The following is a 19317-nucleotide window of genomic DNA, read 5'->3' as shown; positions in this document are numbered from 1 at the left end:
GATAACAGTGGCACAGGGAGAAGCAACTCTCCCTCTCTGGCTGGAATTTGAGATCATCCACTGAAAGACGGAGAGAGTAATGCTGTCTCTGAACACATGCAGGAAAAAAGTTCCAGTGTGATTCATTTGATTTATTCATTCTTATTGTCAGAGTTGATAGTACTATATTACTATATTACTATACTACTATACCATATTCTTCTGATGTTTTATTGCTGTATTATATGTTAAATAACCTGAGGTGGTGTAATGGTTTGGAATCTAGGCCACTTCAAGAAGTCTTACACGATTGCAAGTCTACTATACCGTTCTGCTATGTGCATTGTGATACTGAAATTATTATTAGATGAATATGTCGATGGACTGTGTCGTGTCTTTGGCTATGCCGGATTAAGTGATATGACATGCTATTCTATAAAATCCTTTCTCTGTAATTAATATTACCTGATTGAGCTAATCATGTAAATGTAATTTACTAGAAAGTCGGGGGAACCACAAAATAATATTTATAGAGCTTTTATCTTCCGAATAAACTCTTAAAGACCTAGTAATATTTTACATCAATAGCAGTCAATATTAATTGTCACCTTATTTCAGTCTCATCTGAAAGTTGTAAATTCTTGGTTATCTTCACGAACCCTGGCTAACAAGTTGAATCAGCAATACAAAATTGGGTTTAATTATTTATTTACTAAATACCTAACTAATCACACAGAATTCCATATACACAGAATTAATCATACCTTGATTACCAATTATATCATGAAGGAAAACATCCCTAGCAGAGGGAACAGATATGACAGCTGGTTACACAAAGAAAAGGGTCTGGGTTTGAGTGAAAGAGCGGGAAGACTGAGGAACAAAGGGAGAAGCGATGTCTCTATCATAAATACAGTATCTTATGCATTCTAAATTACATCCCATTTGGAAAAGGAAAATGCAATAAATATTTACTCTGAGCTGCGCTTCCGTAGGTTGGTGGTAGATGGAAGGCTGTGTTGCAGTCCTTTGAAGAATGTCTCTGCTGGTAAATTGGTACGTTGTAGTAACGTCATTGTGTGGTAGACGGAATATTCTCTCTGTTCTTTCCTAGCCCACGTTTGCAGCTGCTGTTGCTAACTCAACAGCTAGGAGGCATCCCTTCTGTAGTGAATAAGAGTTCAAAGTTCATACCATTCGCAACCAAAGCTCACGCTGAGGTTGGCTTCGTTCTGTAGTTATTATCTGGACCATTCTGACATCGGACTGTCGTCCTCACATCCTCGGAACAGGAGGTTACATTTTCGTCAAGGCTTTATATAGTGGAGCGAGAAGGGTGTGTTTGAAAAGTTTTATAACCCATGTCTCTTCACAGGGGCGGGCCACTGATTGAGCAGAGCCCTAACCTTATGAAAACCCAAATCTCTCATTTGGAAGCTAAAATTACATTTAATCTCTTCACCAATAATTTTATATTCAAACATTTAAATTGAACAACAATTCCATGTGAATCCGATAACTACAATGTGCAGACTTTCCACTGTAGAGTTTATGTCATCCTATCATTGATTAGAATGTCTCAGATGACAACCAAACTGACATCATATTCATTAAGTACCACCGCATATGTTCAATTGGTCGGATTACCAGAATATAGTTAATTTCCCCCCACCTTCTGATGTTCCCAGAACCTCTATGTTAACCAAGGGATTTTCAAATGTCACATCAGTAGGGTAGAGAGAGGGAAAAGGGGGGAAGAGTTATTTATGACTGTCATAAACCTACCCCCAGGCCAACGTCATGACAACTGTTTAAAAGCAACCATATTGGGGCCTCCCGGGTGGCGCAGTGCTAGCTGTGACTCTGGGTTTGAGCCCAGGCTCTGTCGCAGCAAGCCTCGACCGGGAGGACAATGGGGCGACGCACAATTGGCCGAGTTAGGGAGGGCTTGGCAGGTAGGGATATCCTTGTCTCATCGCGCACTAGCGACTCCTGTGGCGGGCTGGGCGCTGTGCACGCTGACCAGGTCGCTAGGTGTACGGCGTTTCCTCTGACACATTGGTGCGGCTGGCTTCCCGGGTTGGATGCATGCTGTGTTAAGAAGCAGTGCGGCTTGGTTGTGTTTGGTTGTGTTTCGGAGGACGCATGGCTCTCGACCTTCGTCTCTCCCGAGCCTGTATGGGAGTTGTAGCAATGAGACAAGATAGAAACTACTGGATACCATGAAATTGGGGAGAAAAGGGGCGGTAAATAAAAAAAAAATATATATATATATATTTTTTAATTTTTTAAAAGCAACCATATTGGATTTTGACTTTCTCCCTAGGTTTCAAAGCTTGTGTTTCAAACCAGACAAGGTAATACATTTCTCCAAACCGTCCAACCGAGGTACTGAGGTATTTTTGTAAAGTGCCACTTTGTCATGGCTCTTATTCCTGTGTGTCTGGATTCACACAATCACATCAGTGTAGCAGGCATCCGTCCAGACATCTGTTTTTAATCAGCCCCTCTCAGCAGTTTTGACGGCTGTCAGAACAGTAGGCGGGAGCTGAGGCCATTTAATGGTCTCTGCTCAGCACCGCCAGCCACTCCTCCACAAGTGCCACTTTCAGATACGAAAGGCTCTTCTGACTGAAACAAATGATGTCCGAGGGGCTTGGGGGGTTAACGACAGGTATGAGTTGACCTGTCAGCCTAGAGGGGTTAAAGTGGGGGGCTGGGGTTGGAGGTTGATGGTGTGCGACCCCACAAATGAGGGACAAGTGACCCATAGATTGGCGCCGGGGCTTAATCCTGAGGGACAGGGGGGACACGACGAGGGCTGGGGGTTAAGCCTCTTTGACAAAACCAGACCTGATCAGACCTGATAACACCCCCAGACAGACAACAACAGACATGCAAACAAAATGCACCCCACCTCCCAAACGTTCAAAATCTTTTCACAAGACCTTCCCCTTGTACTGTAAAATAAATTGCACACCCTCCCTCCTCATACGACTAACTCAAAATAATGTTTACGACCACAAATAACAATAACTGTAGCGACCCTATGTTTATGAACATGGATATCGACTTTGTCACTTCAGCATGCTTTTGTGGCTCAGCCGATGCCACGCAGGGCTACGGGCCAGAAGGTTAAGTGTTCGCCGACCACCACAGATGAGCTAACTTTCCCTGACTTTTTTTATTACACTACGATCAGTCGGCTGCAGACAATACTCAGGTAGAAATGTTGTATTTATTTTTTATGTTGATGGTATATTTAGAATTCGATAAAATATCCAGTATGCAATAAAAAAAAAATTCTCACTAGGCAAGTCAGTTAAGAACCAATTCTTATTTACAATGACGGCCTACACCGGCCAAACCCGGACGACGCTGCGCCAATTGTGTGCCACCCTATGGGACACCCAGTCACGTCCGGTTGTGATACAGCCTGCTTACACCAGGACATGAACACTGACGATTTTGCTGTGTATAAACTGTCGAGAGTAGATCCACAACTGATCCAAATAGAGTGAAATATTCAAATCATAGGGCTTTTGCGCCCTTTTTCCCCCCAAAAAATGTCACTGCAGTTTACAGCCTAGAGTAGAATTTTCTACTCACTTGAAAACAATAATGCAATTATTCATTGCATTGTGGTGTTGTAGGCTAGTCTAGGTAGGATCGTTTGTATTGTCCCTAAACAAGATCAATAGGGGAGCTTTTTGAGCTGCGTGTCTCATGTACGCACTTGTTCTTTGATGTGCAATGACGCACCTGCCCGCCCTGCTTTAATTGAAAATGGGTTCATGTGTGATATGCTGCTAGGTAGCCTATTGCAGATATGGAGATATTACACTATTGTCACTATGAATTGTGGATAAAGGGCACGATAGACAGTTAGACTGGTGGGCTATATTAACCTGTGGTATAGTTGGCATGCGGAAAAGCGTAGTGAAAAGGGAAGTACCAAAGCACCTTGATATACAGTAGGGGAGGCGCATGCACGCAGATTAGGAGATTTGGCTAGTATGGAAGAAATTATATAGTAAAACCTGCAAAAGAGCAAATGTTAACCAGAGAAAAATGCACTACCCTCCCCTGTGCCCAATAAAACAACACACAACTCTTTCCAAAGAAAAAAAAAACGTTAGACAACCCCCACCACAGTAAGTTTCAAACTGTCCCTAAATCAGACTGGTTCAGCTAATCTTCACGTGTAGCAGGATTCTACAGAACGAGACACAACAGCTCTGTTTGCAGTGGTGTACATTCTTAAACATCCTGGGTTGTTTGGATGACCCAACTGCTGATTCTCTGCCCTCACTAGCATGAAAACTAAATACAGGCACAGACTGTGTGTGGGAAAAGACTGAGACTCTCTCCAATACAACCCAACATTGCAGAGTTATGTGCATCCTTTCAAGCACACCCTTCTCATTAACCTGTGGTGAGTTATTAACCATTTTTGATGAACAAATAAGGTTTTATATGTAAGATGGTTAAATAAAGAGCAAAATTATAGATTATTATTATTATTTGTGCCCTGGTCCTATGAGAGCTCTTTGTCACTTCCCACGAGCCGGGTTGTGACAAACTCATACACATTCTTATGTTTAATAAATGTATCATATAGTGTGTGTGTGTGGCAGGCTTACAGTGATGGCAAAAAACATAATTTGAGAGTGCCCTGACCTGGTGGAGGGGACCAGTAACTTTATGATCAAACTCTATCGATGAAGAAGCAACAGTCGTTTTTCATACTTTAGTCGTCATACTTTGATCTGGTTTCATCCAAATATCATCCGATTTCATGACTTTGAATGTTCGTGGGCTGAAATCCGGGATAGGCAGAACAGCACTACTCACCACCCCAGGCGGATTTGTTATTGTTTTTATTTTGAGGAATGACCATCCAGCATGGTGGTAAAAAAATAAATGGTTGTACATACTGTGCTGTTCTATCGCACGTGTGCAATGGTGTTTGAGGGAAGGAAAAAAACGGTGTTCGTTTTTTGAAGTGACGTCTTTGTTTGTTTGTAAATATCGCAAACGGACGTGGCAGTTTCATCGCTATGGACTCCATATTTAACTGGCACCTTATTCCCTATATAGTGCGCTACTTTTTTTGGGGGGGGGGGCATTCCCCTACCTCCACCGTCTCCCTGCATGCACCAAGCCCAACGTCTGGACTCCACCTTGGGCCAGGTGCGTGGCTGACTAACTTCAAAGCACACAGGAGGATTTCACCACCGACAAACTCCTGGAAACTTGAAGAAGGTATTTTCATGGACGTTAAGTTTTAAAATGCTTTATGGATGACATCATTGATGATATACTGTAAAACTGGATTTGATTTGACAGTGGTTGTGATGTGACATGATTTGCGATGTCTTAGAAGTCACAGAGAGGCAGGATGGCGTGTGCATTTAAAAGTATACATCTCAGTAGATTTAATGGCAACTTTATACTTCTCACTGTATGATTGTTCGTGTTAGGATACATCATATATTTTGCCACTAAACGTCTTATTTTGTGAGGATTGTGTTTGTCGATTTTAATTTGTATTCAGAATTGATCAAAGGGACAGCCTAAATTGATAAATGGGCCAGATCTGGCCTGCTTGCCACCTGTTGACTATCCCTGATATACTGTATAAAGGTGTGTACAGAGTTGCCTTGGAATCATGGCTTGTGAAACCGGTCGATGCACCTCACTGCAGGGAAAGACGTTTTCCCTAAGCCTCTCTAGCAACACGGTTATTTGTTTACACTGTGTTTAAGTTCATATCTGTTTCCCATTCTCATATGGAATAAATCATGTTTTGGATGCTGGCTGAGCACCAGAATCAGTATCAGATGTCACTGGAGAAGGACTGTGTTGATAACTCTCAGCAGGTGTGTGTGTGAGCGAGAGAGCTGGAGGTGTGTGTGTGCGTGCGTGCGTGCGTACGCTGGGATTACAGGACATAAAAACTATCAGACAGCTTTTGTTAAGTAATGTCAGACCTAATGAGAAGACCATTGTGTGACTAAGAGTGTCTGTCTGTGAATGTGTGTTTGTGCTGCTGTGTGTGTTTGTGCTGCTGTGTGTGTTTGTGCTGCTGTGTGTGTTTGTGCTGCTGCGTGTGTTTGTGCTGCTGTGTGTGTTTGTGCTTCTGTGTGTTTGTGCTGCTGTGTGTGTGTTTGTGTTGCTGTGTGTGTTTGTGCTGCTGTGTGTGTGTTTGTGCTGCTGTGTGTGTTTGTGCTGCTGTGTGTGTTTGTGCTGCTGTGTGTGTTTGTGCTGCTGTGTGTGTTTGTGCTGCTGTGTGTGCTTGTGCTGCTGTGTGTGTTTGTGCTGCTGTGTGTGTTCGTGCTGCTGTGTGTGTTTGTGATGCTGTGTGTGTTCGTGCTGCTGTGTGTGTTTGTGCTGCTGTGTGTGTTTGTGCTGCTGTGTGTGTTTGTGCTGCTGTGTGTGTTTGTTCGTGCCTTTTTGCCCGCCCACCCCTCCCTTTACCTCTCCTCTGGAAGATGGAGGATCATTTGGTGTGGGTAGAGTAGAGGGGTACGTGTGGTTCCCAGTGAGCATTAATAAGACACATAATAATAAAATAATAATAATAATAATAATTTATTAAACTTCTATAGCACTTTTCATAGAATCTCACGGTGCTTCAAGATGCAGTATCACGGCAGTATCATGACAGGGTCAGTTCAAGTCAAATTTGATTTGTCGCATACAAATGTAGCAGATCTTATTTCGGGTGTAGCGAAATGCTTGTGTTTCTAACAGTGCAGTAATATCTAACAATTCACAACAATACACACAATACACACAACCTAAAAGTAAAATAATAAATATTAGGATGAGCAATAGACTAAAATACAGTAGAATAGAATACAGAATATACATATGAGATGAGTAAAGCAAAAATATGTAAACAGTATTAAAATGACTAGTGTTCCATTATTAAAGTGATTTCAAGTCTATGTATTTGGGGCAGCAGCCTGTAAGGTGCAGAGTTACGTAAACTGGGTGGAAGCTGCCTAGTGATGGCTGTTTAACAGTCTGATGGCCTTGAGATAGAAGCTGTTTTTCAGTCTCTCGGTCCCAGCTTTGATGCACCTGTACTGACCTCGCATTCTGCATGATAGCGGGGTGAACAGGCAGTTGCTCGGGTGGTTGTTGTCCTTGTTGATATTTTTGGCCTTCATGTGACATCGGGTGCTGTAGGTGTCCTGGAGGGCAGGTAGTTTGCCCCTTGGTGAAGCGTTGTGCAGACTGCACTACCCCTCTGGAGTGCCTTGCGGTTGAGGGCGGTGCAGTTGCCGTACCAGGCGGTGATACAGCCTGACAGGATGCTCTTGATTGTGCATCTGTAAACGTTTGTGAGTGTTTTAGGTGACAAGACACATTTCTTCAGCCTCCTGAGGTTGCGCTGTTGCGCCTTCTTCACGACACTGTCTGTGTTGGTGGACCATTTCAGATCATCAGTGATGTGTATGCCGAGGAACTTGAAGCTTTCCACCTGCTCCACTGCGGTCCCGGCGATGTGGACAGGGGCGTGCTCCCTCTGCTGTTTCCTGAAGTCCACGATCAGCTCCTATTGTTTTGTCGATATTGAGTGAGAGGTTATTTTCCTGGCTGTTTCATGGCTTAAGCGGAGGGAGCTGGTCAGAGGATGGTAGATGATGGTGATGCAGTCTGCTGATGATCTTGTAGAGGGCAAGTCGTATAGCCACTGGATTTCTCCTCTTCCACTCGGTGTTACACCCACTTGGGTGATGCCTCAGCAACTCTGGGGGCCAAAAAGCTCACCTGACAAAGTTCAGAATTGTAGCCAGTTGTCCTCAATATGAGACCTCTGCCTCGGTACTGCTGTATCACCCTTACTCTCAAGCTTCAGGCGACTCCTCAAATTATGTTCTCAAAAGGTCAGGAACTGGCAGCCAGGTGAAAGAAAAAAGCTGGTACTGTGTCCAGGTTAGAGGTCGACCGATTATGATTTTTCAAAGCCGATACAGATTATTGGAGGACCAAAAATAGCAGATGCCGATTAATCAGCCAATTCTTTTATTTATTTGTAATAATGACAATTATTATGGTCGAATCCGGAAACTATCATTTCGAAAACAAAAGGTTTATTATTTCAGTGAAATACGGAACCGTTCGGTATTTTATCTAATGGGTGGCATCCCTAAGTCTAAATATTCCTGTTACATTGTACAACCTTCAATGTTATGTCATAATTACGTAAAATTCTGGCAAATTAGTTCGCAATGAGCCAGGCTGCCCAAACTGTTGCATATACCCTGACTCTGCATGCAATGAACGCAAGAGAAATGACACAATTTCACCTGGTTAATATTGCCTGCTAACCTGGATTTCTTTTAGCTAAATATGCAGGTTAAAAAATATATACTTCTGTGTATTGATTTTAAGAAAGCATTGGTGTTTATGGTTAGGTACAGTCGTCCAACGATTGTGCTTTTTTCGCAAATGCGCTTTTGTTAAATCATCCCCCTGCGTTGCATCGATTATATGCAACGCAGGACACGCTAGATAAACTAGTAATATCATCAACCATGTGTACTTAACTAGTGATTATGATTGATTGATTGATCGTTTTTTATACCTTGGCTTCTACTGCATTCGCGTAACAGGCAGGCTCCTCGTGGAGTGCAATGAGAGGCAGGTGGTTAGTGCGTTGGACTAGTTAACTGAAAGGTTGCAAGATTGAATCCCGGAGCTGACAAGGTAAAAATCTGTCGTTCTGCCCCTGAACAAGGCGGTTAACCCACCGTTCCTAGGCCGTCATTGAAAATAAGAATGTGTTCTTAACTGACTTGCCTAGTTAACTAAAGGTGTACACCCCCCCCCCCCCACCCCTGATTGTAATGAAAACTTGAAATCGGCCCTAATTAATCGGCCATTACGATTAATTGGTCCACCTCTAGTCCAGATTTTTTCCAGCTAGTTAGCCAAGCCAAAAAAGAGTTGACCTGTCAGTCAATCTGCAAATCCGTTGCTCAAAAACACCAGAAGAATATTTTTTAACACTTACAAATAGCAAAAATGTGTACAATATTTACAGAGCTCTCTGCCTAGGTATCCACACAGCGCCATGGCAACCACGGAAATTTAATATAACACCTTCATAATGGGGATCAGGCACCTGCAATGTTTCCTTACTCTGAAGAAACTACAACTAGGCTCTGTCTCAAATGGCACTCTCTAGTCAAATGTAGTGCACTATATAGGGAAAAGGGTGCCATTTGGGACGCATACCTGGTGATTTATTCTCAGACGAGGCGTTAAATGAATTATGAGAGAATGTGGGAGATGTGATGCTAAGACGACTTTTCATATTAGGCACGGCCAACAAATGTGTATTTAATCAGATATTGCTTAGCTATGTAACCAAGCTAATATCTCACATTTCTCATCACCTTTTCCCCTGTCTTCAGTCTGCTGTATTTTAATGTATAGGCCTAAAGATACAGTAATATGGAAATTACAGTCCATACATATTGGATTACATTGTCCATGCAACGAACCCACAACCCTGGTGTGTGTTCTTATGTGCCCGTGTGTGATTTGTGTGTGTGTCTGTCTGGGTTTGTGTTTGCCTGCATGTGTGTCTGCACATGTGTGTGTGTGTGTTTGACCTGAAAGAACAAGCAGCGCTGTGGGCGTGTGCTTGATAAGGCTTTCTTTGTTCTGAGAACTTCTGACTACAGGCTCCAAGCCATATTCCCATCTTCAGATTCATCAGTGAACCCAGAGAGGCTTATGGTTACACTGGCCAGGACACACTTTCTGGAGACTGGAGAAGTTCAGTTGAGGATGACAGGACTGAGTGTGTGTGTGTTTGTGTGTGTGTGTGTGTGTGTGTGTGTGTGTGTGTGTGTGTGTGTGTGTGTGTGTGTGTGTGTGTGTGTGTGTGTGTGTGTGTGTGTGTGTGCGTGTGTGTGTGTGTGTGTGTGTGTGTGTGTGTGTGTGTGCGCGTGCGGGTGTGTGTGTGTGCGGGTGTGTGTGTGTGTGTGTGTGCGCGTGCGGGTGTGGATCCCCAATGAAAACTAGCAGAGCAGTTATTACGGGAAAGCCGGAAACGTCAGCAGGGATCATGTTGTGTTAATGTTATGACATTAAGGAGCAAGTCTGGACAGGACGTGATGCCAGAGCGCTGTCAGCAAATACTTGGTGTGTGTGTGTGCATGCAAGTGTCTGGTGTGGGTGCATGGAAAGTACAGTAATGAGTAAATGATCTGCAAAGAACCTGTAAAACTCTGGCTTGCATAGCCCCCAAGTTGCACGACAGTTGCAAGCAGCAGTAAATAACAGTAGCAGTTAAATGACCCTGCAGCGTGCACCGTATCCCCTGACTAACAACCTCGTATTATTTCCAACCTTTCTCCAGCCTTTCAGACATTTCTCTTCTCGTGTAACTTAAATACTGTGCAACATAATGGAAATGAACGTGCTATTTTGGTAAATGCTAGCAATTTAGTAGTAAAACTATGGGGAATTAGGGTTGGGCTGCATCCAGATTTTGATATCCTCATACCGTCCTCCTCTCATCCCAGGATTTATGCTATTACTGGTTTAGTACATAAGGGGGTACCAAAAAAATGCATTAAACCCATTGGCCTTCTATTACCAGAATGCTAACAAAATTAGCACAAATAATAGCACATTTCAATGGAGGCTGCTAGCTAAATATGCTAACGAGCACAAACGAAAATAAACATATTGATAAGACAGGCAATCCAGCTCATAAAGTTATACATATATATGTAGGAGGTATCGTATGTCATTTTTGGTGAGTTTGGACATTTACAAGCGAATGTGAATGAGAGATGTGCAAATGAACAAAGTTATGACGAATGCTTGTCTGAAGGAAGAACAGTACTGGCTCTGGAGCGGCACGTGTACAAGCTGTGTCTGTGTGGAGTCTGGAGTCGCTAGGGCAACGGGCCTACCTGCTCTGCTCGGAGAAGATTGGGGAAGAGCAGACGGGTCCGAGAACGGAGAGGAGAGAAGAACGCAAGGAAATCAAAAGATAGCAGTGGCAGCTGTACCGATAACTCATCCAAAAGGCTTTGACTTCTCAAACATGGCAGAAAGCTAACACAAATGATGCCCTGTCATTCAGCCATAACTAGCAAGTTAAACTTAGGGGTTGCATTCATGCAGAAGTCTTCATTTTTCACACAGGAAAAAAAATCAAAATACAGATCTAAAATGCTTCTTATTGTATTTTCTGCTCGGCATCAGACTAATTTTGTGCTTCAGTTGCACTTCTAAACTCGGATGAGAATTCACGAACAGGCATTCTATCAGCAGACAGCGCTCTGACTGATGTGTAGCTACTTTCCTCCAGTACTTTTCTCAGTGTAGCCAGCCTACTTTTCTCCTGTAACATGCAAGGTCAACTTTAAGCAAAACATTAGGAAATGTAGCTGGCTACATCCTTTCTACGATAAACATTAGAAATGTGATGGCCATGCATCGTTTTTGCAAAAGAATACCTTGATTTTAAGCGTATTTACTTGTGTGGCTCGCAGCCAAATAGCATTGTACTTCTGTTGTCATTGGAAGAAAATAAATCTACTAACATATTTTCTGTGAAGGAAAACTATAGTTGCACGTCCCTGGTCACTATATTGAAACAAAAAAAACTGTTGGACTTTCCATATTAAACGCGACCCCCTGTCAATTCAAATCTGGACTCACCTGCTCCCGCTTTCTCCCGTTGTGCTATTTACAAACAAACACGTGACTGGCTCAACTGTTCTGGGGAACAAGCTTCATAATGTAAAATAATGTGACAGTTGAAATGAAGAGCGCGATCTGCTCTATCTCCTGACATATTGCAAGTCAACTGCAGGTATTTATTTAGATATACAAATATACAAATGTATTGAAAATTCATTACATTGTTCCAACGGTATTGACAGTATTGAAAAACCATCCCTTGGCTATTTCCAGATACCCCAGTATTTGGTTTATACCGTAGTTGTGGTTAGGGTCTCTGTCTCATCCTGCCCGAGGAGTGACCAGGTGGGGGGGGGACTAGGACCAGAAATCGGCCTGGGATTTTCCAAACACTGGCCCATTTTTTTTCCCCTCAAGGCCATGACTATTGGACAAATAATGATAATTATACACCAATTTTATACCGGCCCACTGGGTTAAAGGACCATCTGTCATTTGCTGCAACTGCTCCAGTCTGTTTCTGAGAGAGACTGATTAAGTTGTCAGTATTACCAGTGACAGGGACCCTGAGGGTGAGCCAGGCCGACCAGGCTGAGGTCTTATCTGTTCTGGAGACCGATGTCATTTTTCTGTCTTCTTCCTTCCATCAAGACCTGTTTCTATGAGACTGGAGGCTATAAAGATCAAAGGGAACTTTTTCGGGGCTGTTCATTTTCGCTGAAACACACTGCCAAACTTGTAAATCCATTACTGCTCAGAGATAGATCTCTTCTCAGTGCACAAATATACATCTTTCTTTGTTGCATAAGTCAGACGTTTTTACAGATGGGTGTTGATTTTGAGTAGTGTGTGTGTGTGTGTGTGTGTGTGTGTGTGTGTGTGTGTGTGTGTGTGTGTGTGTGTGATCCACTGTATGTCCTGGCTTTCCACATACACTTCCCTTGGCTGCTCTCCCCTGACACCATGGTGGTGATAGGACTTCCATGTGAGTTGGTCCTGGGTTGCCTTGGCTGCCGAAGGGGAGTCACCACCATCCATCCAGATGAGAACAGAACAGTGGGTCTAGAATAACAGAGCAGGAAGTGTGTTCAGTTCAGACCAGACCAGGGGAGTTTCCACTAGACTAGGATTTGGAAAGCTCTGAATGAGGGTGATATTCACTGTGCTGTTAATTACTGTAAATATCATTGATTCTATATAATTCTATTCAATGTCTTCTAACTGGGAGTTACATTTAAGCTCTCATGCGTATAATCAGGATTGTAGCTATGGTGTTTGAGCACGTATGCCTCTAATGCATAGGTTGCTATTGAGATAGTAGGGATTCAGTATTTGTCGTAAGTTGACTGCTTGAATAGTAACCTATGAGGGACAGTGGATGGATTGCCACATAGGGCATGTAAACTTTCAGAATGTCAACATTCTGGACATTTCTAACGTTCCATTTGTGTCTCTCGTAGGAGTGCGTTGTCTCCAAACCTACTGTTTGTTTGCTCGGGCTAATATGTTTTTTTTTATAGGCTCTCTCAGTGCATGCACACAGAGGTCGATGTGTGTGTCTGTTTTAGGTCTGCCTGAGTGAATGTAATCGAATGGCTGGGCCAAATCAGTTGTTCAAATGTCAAAGTTGCAGAAAGAGATCAACATAGATCTGGGAAGGTCAATGGACCTGTTATTGTCATGTGGTCTCATATGGACTAAGAGTGCATCTCACATGGCACCCTGTCCCATGTAAAGTGCACTACATTTGACCAGGGCCCACTTATAGGGAATAGGGTATCATTTGGGACACAGTCTAACCTCTGATTGGAGGGATGTTCACACAGCAAACCCATTGTGAATGTAGCCACCATCTCTGATTGGAGGTACGTTCACACAGCTAACCCATTGTGAAGGTAGCCACTATCTCTGGACTCTAGATCTTATGACTGCAGAAGGATAGAGGGACATACATAGTAAACAAAGTAGCTACTCAACCTCTGAATGCTTCTACTGTATGTGCTCTATCCTGTTGGACTACAACTCCTACTTCTGTCATTTTGCCATGAAAACGTATTTACTGACAGACATGTAAGGGTGAGGAATGTTATATTTCATCTGCTCTGTCTGCTTGGACTACAAGAAAGGAATAGCCGAGGAATTTGGCATGCTGTCATGTGCAGCCACAGTGCAAACCGCCTGAACACCACGTAGCGGGATTTCTCTATAGAACGCGTGATTGGCTTTGATTGTTGATACTGTGAAGTTCGACCCCTTTTAACGAACCAATTAGCCAGCCCTGTCCAGGCCAGGCAGGCACTCTGTCTAGGGGAGGTCATCTGAGGATTTGGACGTAGTGGGATTAAAGGTGGAATGTCGTAGGGAGGAGGACACAGCCGTAATGAATGGAAAGGGATGACAAGGGGATTCTGGTGTATAATGTTATTAACACTGGGTCAACGTCCCAAATGGCACCCTATTCCCCATGGTGCTCTGGCCAAAAGTATTGCACTATATAGGAAGTAGCATTTGGTACGCAACCTGAGCTGCACTGTACCCAAATGGAGCCATCTCTGAGATGATCAGGGAATTCAGACCACTGTCTTTAGAGTAGTGAGTGGTGTGTTTGCCATGGTGTGTTTGCCATGGTGTGTTTGCCATGGTGTGTTTGGTTGTGAGCCATACAGTGTCTAACAGGTCTTGCATTCTTTCTGGTCAGGTCACATATTCAGCAAAACTTTTTGGGTTTACCATGTCAACCTGAACGTCTGCCCTGTTGTAGCTGCATGGACCATGTAGACGTACAGATAACAGAGTGGCTCAGATTGGACAGGGTTAACACATAGATGTATAGTTATTAAAGGACTGTGTCTCTTCGTGTTGTACAAGGTTCAAGCTACAGATGTAGGATCTTAATTTGAGCCAGTTTGCTACAGCAGGAAAATAATCCTGCAGCAACAGGAAATGATAATTAATGGACATTTTTGAAGAGGTTGATACGTTTTTCGTTAGGGCAAATCAAGTCTGAAATTTCAAAGTGGAAAGGACAAACTTTAGAAGCCTTTTTAAAACTCAAATACACTACAAGTCTGCAACTTTTGCTGTGCAAGAAAATTCTTAGCAACAAAAGAGTGATCAAATTAAGATCCTACATCTGTAACTTGCTGCATTTGCCTCTCGGTGCCTGGCTTCTGTGTTGCTGTTATCACTCACCCGCCGCCCTGTGAGACTTCTGCTTCAGAAAATAAACATGCTCTCAGCTCAGGGACGCAAGCAATCTTTAATTATTTCATATCACTGTAATTTTTCTTAAGAGGGACAAAGAAATGGCCAAGGTTCTCCTGTTCAGATCAGTGTTGGCATTGCTGGGTTGCCTTTATAACCAAGTTAGCCTGTTAACTTTGTGGCTTGACGGCTACGTCTGCTGTGTTTATCATTAGCGGCTGTAGAAAGTTAATTCCCATTTCCTCTCTCTCTACCAATGTAATTTGAGTGGGCGGGATTTAGTGAAAAGGCACACCTTGCCCAGAATGTCAGCCCAGAGCATCGTACGACCAGCCTCCTTGTTTTCGTTCAAAGACATAGGGACTGCCCACAACCAGTGGATTTCTGCTTTAAGTGAAAAGGCTTGCTGACATCACCAGTGTGGGGCCTAAACTTGATGAGCTTTTGCACACACTTTAATGTCTGAAAGAGGAGAAGTTTGGTAAGCAAAAGTGTGTGTGTGTGTGTGTGTGTGTGTGTGTGTGAGAGTGAGGGTGATACACCAAAATAGACCTAGATATTAACTAGTCATGTCTTTGTTTCTAATTCAACTCATAAATAACGAATAGAGTATAATTCCTTGACATTTTGGTTATGCGAAAGGAAAAAAAACTATGTTTTACAGTATGTGCCATTTCTAAAATGTAATAGGCTTTAAATGCCAGGGTGTTTGACTAATTTCGACTTTTCATCCAGTAGAATTTGCCGTACACTATTGAGAAAGAGAGTCGTGACTTGGTGTTTGACAACAGCTGATAATCAGCTGAGGGGACGCTCTGTACCCAATGGAACCAATGGCGGGAATCAACGCAATTGCCCATTAGATGACACATTTTCAGTAATTCTCAGCCTAGTATGCTGGTACGTGTTGCTTAATGCATTATTGTTTTTACTAAACGGTATGTTCTAAATAGTATGTAGTATGATTAGTACACGGTATGCAGTTTAAGTCAGTAGTAGGCACGCCAGATTTTGGACATTGCCATAGATCCTATTTCTGTCATTCTCTACACCACCTGGTGCTTTAAGCGCTCTTAAACAAATACTAGAAAACGTTACTTGTGAAGTTGATTCTGTTTCGCAGAAATCAGTCCAGCCCCCTGGCAGGCATGACTATATTCTCCATGAATTGGCTGCCACAGCAAGTCTTTGATAGAAGCAGTGATTATTTGTATCATAACTCAATTGAATCACCACGTCTTGGCACTGCACTGTACATCTGCTCGTCTGTCTGAAACCAAGACACACAATCTTAAAGCAAAACGCATCATCGTCATGATGTGGCAGGTGACACTTTGCTTCTTGAAAGTCCAATATCTTGAAAACTTGACTGCTGACATGCAAAACATTTTGGGACTGTATCAATAGTGGACTGACGAAAAAACGACCAAAAGGTCATTTTTGAGTGGGTTTTTCCTTTAACGTATGTGTCAGGGCCAGATGTTTAGACAATCTAATGGCATTTTGTGTTTTATCTTGGCTTTTCATTCATACTTTTTTTTTTGTGTCGAATATCTGATCGTTTGTGAATCCAGAAAATGTTCTTCAGCTTTATTAACCAAAATGTTCCTGGTTTGACACTTTTGAAAAGCAGTAGATGCAGTATACCGCCACTGGCACTGTGCACACGCGCAACACAGACCTGACTTTTACCTTTGATGGCAGCACGTCGAACCGTTGTTTCGTGAATGACAGTAGTAGGATGTCCTGGATACAGGTCAGCTTTCCTGGAACAAAGAACAAAGAGTCAGAGTGCACACACACACACCCACCCGCCAACCCATCCACACACACACAAAGTAAAATGCTACTATAAAAAAATCTCAATTTAGCTAAATCAGTAAAGAGCCAGTAAAACGAATGTATAGCAGCTAAACCAATGCTTACACTTGACGGCGCTAGAGTAATAAAGACATTTATTAAAAAAAGGAATGTATTCAATGTCATTCAGTATAACAACGCATCAGACATCAAACACCTTTGTGCAGCAAAGCCCAATGGACCCTGCCTCGGGAAACCATTTTGGAAATAAAACGGGAACAATGGAGAAACTGCAACTCAAAGGCACGCCCGAGCATTTTTTTTTTTTATATACCTCGTGATTCATTCTTCTGTATAGACTTTGAAGTCAGGTGAGAACAGAACATGTTCTCACGGAATAATATCATAATTATATTAAATGACCTTGATATTGTAACGCTATTCAGACTGAATGTGTTTGATTAATTTCTTCCCAAAGGTCATAATCATTTGCCTGGCCAAACGCTACGCCACGCCCGTGGACGTTAGCTTCATTTCCGCAATGAGTCTGGATCTGAGTACATTCCCGACCCTTCACCGAATGCGAACACATTCGGGGCCATCCGATTGGTCCAGAAACCGATGGCTTGGGCCAGAGTGAGAACACGTGGGAAAAGGGGCGGTTTGAAAATGTGTCATTGACTTTGAGAGTCTGATTGGTTAGAGACGTTCCAGTCGCTGATGATTTTGTTTCGTACATCGCCCCTCGTCACCACAAATCACTTCCATGATGGCAGTCTCAGACTAAAGTATTTATCGAAATACAGAGCAGGGGAAGAATTTAGTGTGAGTAGTCAGGCTACATAATCCATAGATTTTCTAACTTTTTGGGGCCGTGGACCCCTTTTGTGATAGAAAATCTATCAGAACACAACTCAAGTGAGATAAAAATGAGTTTTACTCTGACTTCGGAAGTGCGTGGCCCGGACGAACCAACTCTCGGGCTCTGGGAAGGAACATTTTTCAGAGAGAAAACTGTGCAGTTTTAAAACTTGAATTAGAGTGCATTTATGTAAAGAATTTAAAAAAATCACATTTATAAAGTATTGAGTTGAAATTGATACTGTGGATACCAATATCCCTGTGAGCCTCCCAGGCCCATGTTGCCCAGGGTTAAGAACATACATTTTTGATTAATAATATTACATTGTATTATATTACACCCTCTAAACTTATTCCACGGATCCCTTGGCCAAAATTAGTTTGATCTGTTGTTAGTAATGTTCATAAAAAAATGACATGTAAAACATTTTTGGGGGAGATCTGTCCACGGACCCCCTGCAGTACCTCTTTGAGAACCCCTGACAAAATCATCAACATTGAAGTACTTCAATAATTGTCTTATATATATATTTTTTTCATCAATTTCACAGTAACTTCTACAGATCTTTACAAGTGAGAATTGTATTTATGTCTGTGTGACACTGGCTCACTTCTCAGTGCCATGTGTTTTTACATGTTTCATGTCTGTTCTGCAGTAAATGATCTACATATGATATGATACTCAGTGTTAAAATAGTAAGTGCACTGTGGTTACCCTTGACTGTCATAGCTAACTAAGCCACACAGAGTTATATGTGGAATTTAGGTCTCTCCTCCCAGCCGTGACCGGGTCGACGTGTCTAACAGCAGGTAGGCGGTTGTAATCATAGGTTAAACTGTGGTTTTCACTATCTGTAGCCATGACAGGAAGTGGTTTCAGCGGGAACAGGAAGTGGCTTTTCTGTGATAGAGGGGTGCCAAGTAGAGCACCTGCCAGAGAGAGGGTGTGTGTGTGTGTGTGTGTGTGTGTGTGTGTGTGTGTGTGTGTGTGTGTGTGTGTGTGTGTGTGTGTGTGTGTGTGTGTGTGTGTGTCTGTGTCTGTGTGTGCGGGGGAGGAAATAACCTGCTAAGCTCATCCGATGGACACCTTATCATTTGGTGTTGTGTGTAAACTCCTTCACCACTATCCCCAGAGAGGTGGTAGGTCTATCTTCCATTTTATCCACATAATACAATCCCACTGAAGAGCCTTGATTGGCTCAAGCATCTCACTCCGTTCTGCTCAGCCTCAGTAAGAATTCTACCACGTGTCGCATGTACTGTATACTGTATAACACTGCCTGGTTTTCAGAGTAGCAGCCTGGTACTGTATCTACCTCAACATAATTGGGTAAACTCATAAATAATGACATTTCACTCATAAATAATTACAATTCGGTTCAACTTACCGAGCATGCATCATGGTTTCGGATGACACGTCAACTGAACCTGACCCTCCACGTGACTCATCCTGGGCCATGCATATAAAGGACCTTAACTATCTACTCAATATAGATGGAGTAAGCGTATTCTAATGGAGTTGGTGTTCCCAGCGCTCAGTCAGCGTGCCAAATTACACCCTATTCCCTATGTAGTGCACTACCCTTTGACCAGATATGGACAGAGGATGCTGCTGCTGTGTCAGGTGACAGGTCCCGCCTGTGGGGGTGACACCAAAGGTTACACGTCGTATCAAGTCAACAATATCATATGGTGACTCAGCACAGAGCTAGTCTGGATAATAACGAGGGCGCTGGTGAGAAGAGTGATGACTATTCAAAACAATCATACAACTATTTAAAGCCAGGGATT

General features: G+C 42.8%; 1 protein-coding gene across 18 annotated transcripts in view; it reads left to right on the top strand.

Annotated features, from left to right (window-relative positions):
• Positions 1-19317, top strand: part of LOC139367203 (sickle tail protein homolog) — a 225790-nt gene that overhangs the window by 159160 nt on the left and 47313 nt on the right. The gene's annotated exons all lie outside the window — the stretch shown is intronic.

The sequence above is a fragment of the Oncorhynchus clarkii genome, chromosome 15, assembly GCF_045791955.1.
Source record: "Oncorhynchus clarkii lewisi isolate Uvic-CL-2024 chromosome 15, UVic_Ocla_1.0, whole genome shotgun sequence".
In the NCBI taxonomy this organism is placed as follows: Eukaryota; Metazoa; Chordata; class Actinopteri; order Salmoniformes; family Salmonidae; genus Oncorhynchus; species Oncorhynchus clarkii.
The sequence above is the reverse complement of the archived record's forward strand: the minus strand, read 5'-3'. Positions and strand labels throughout refer to the sequence as shown.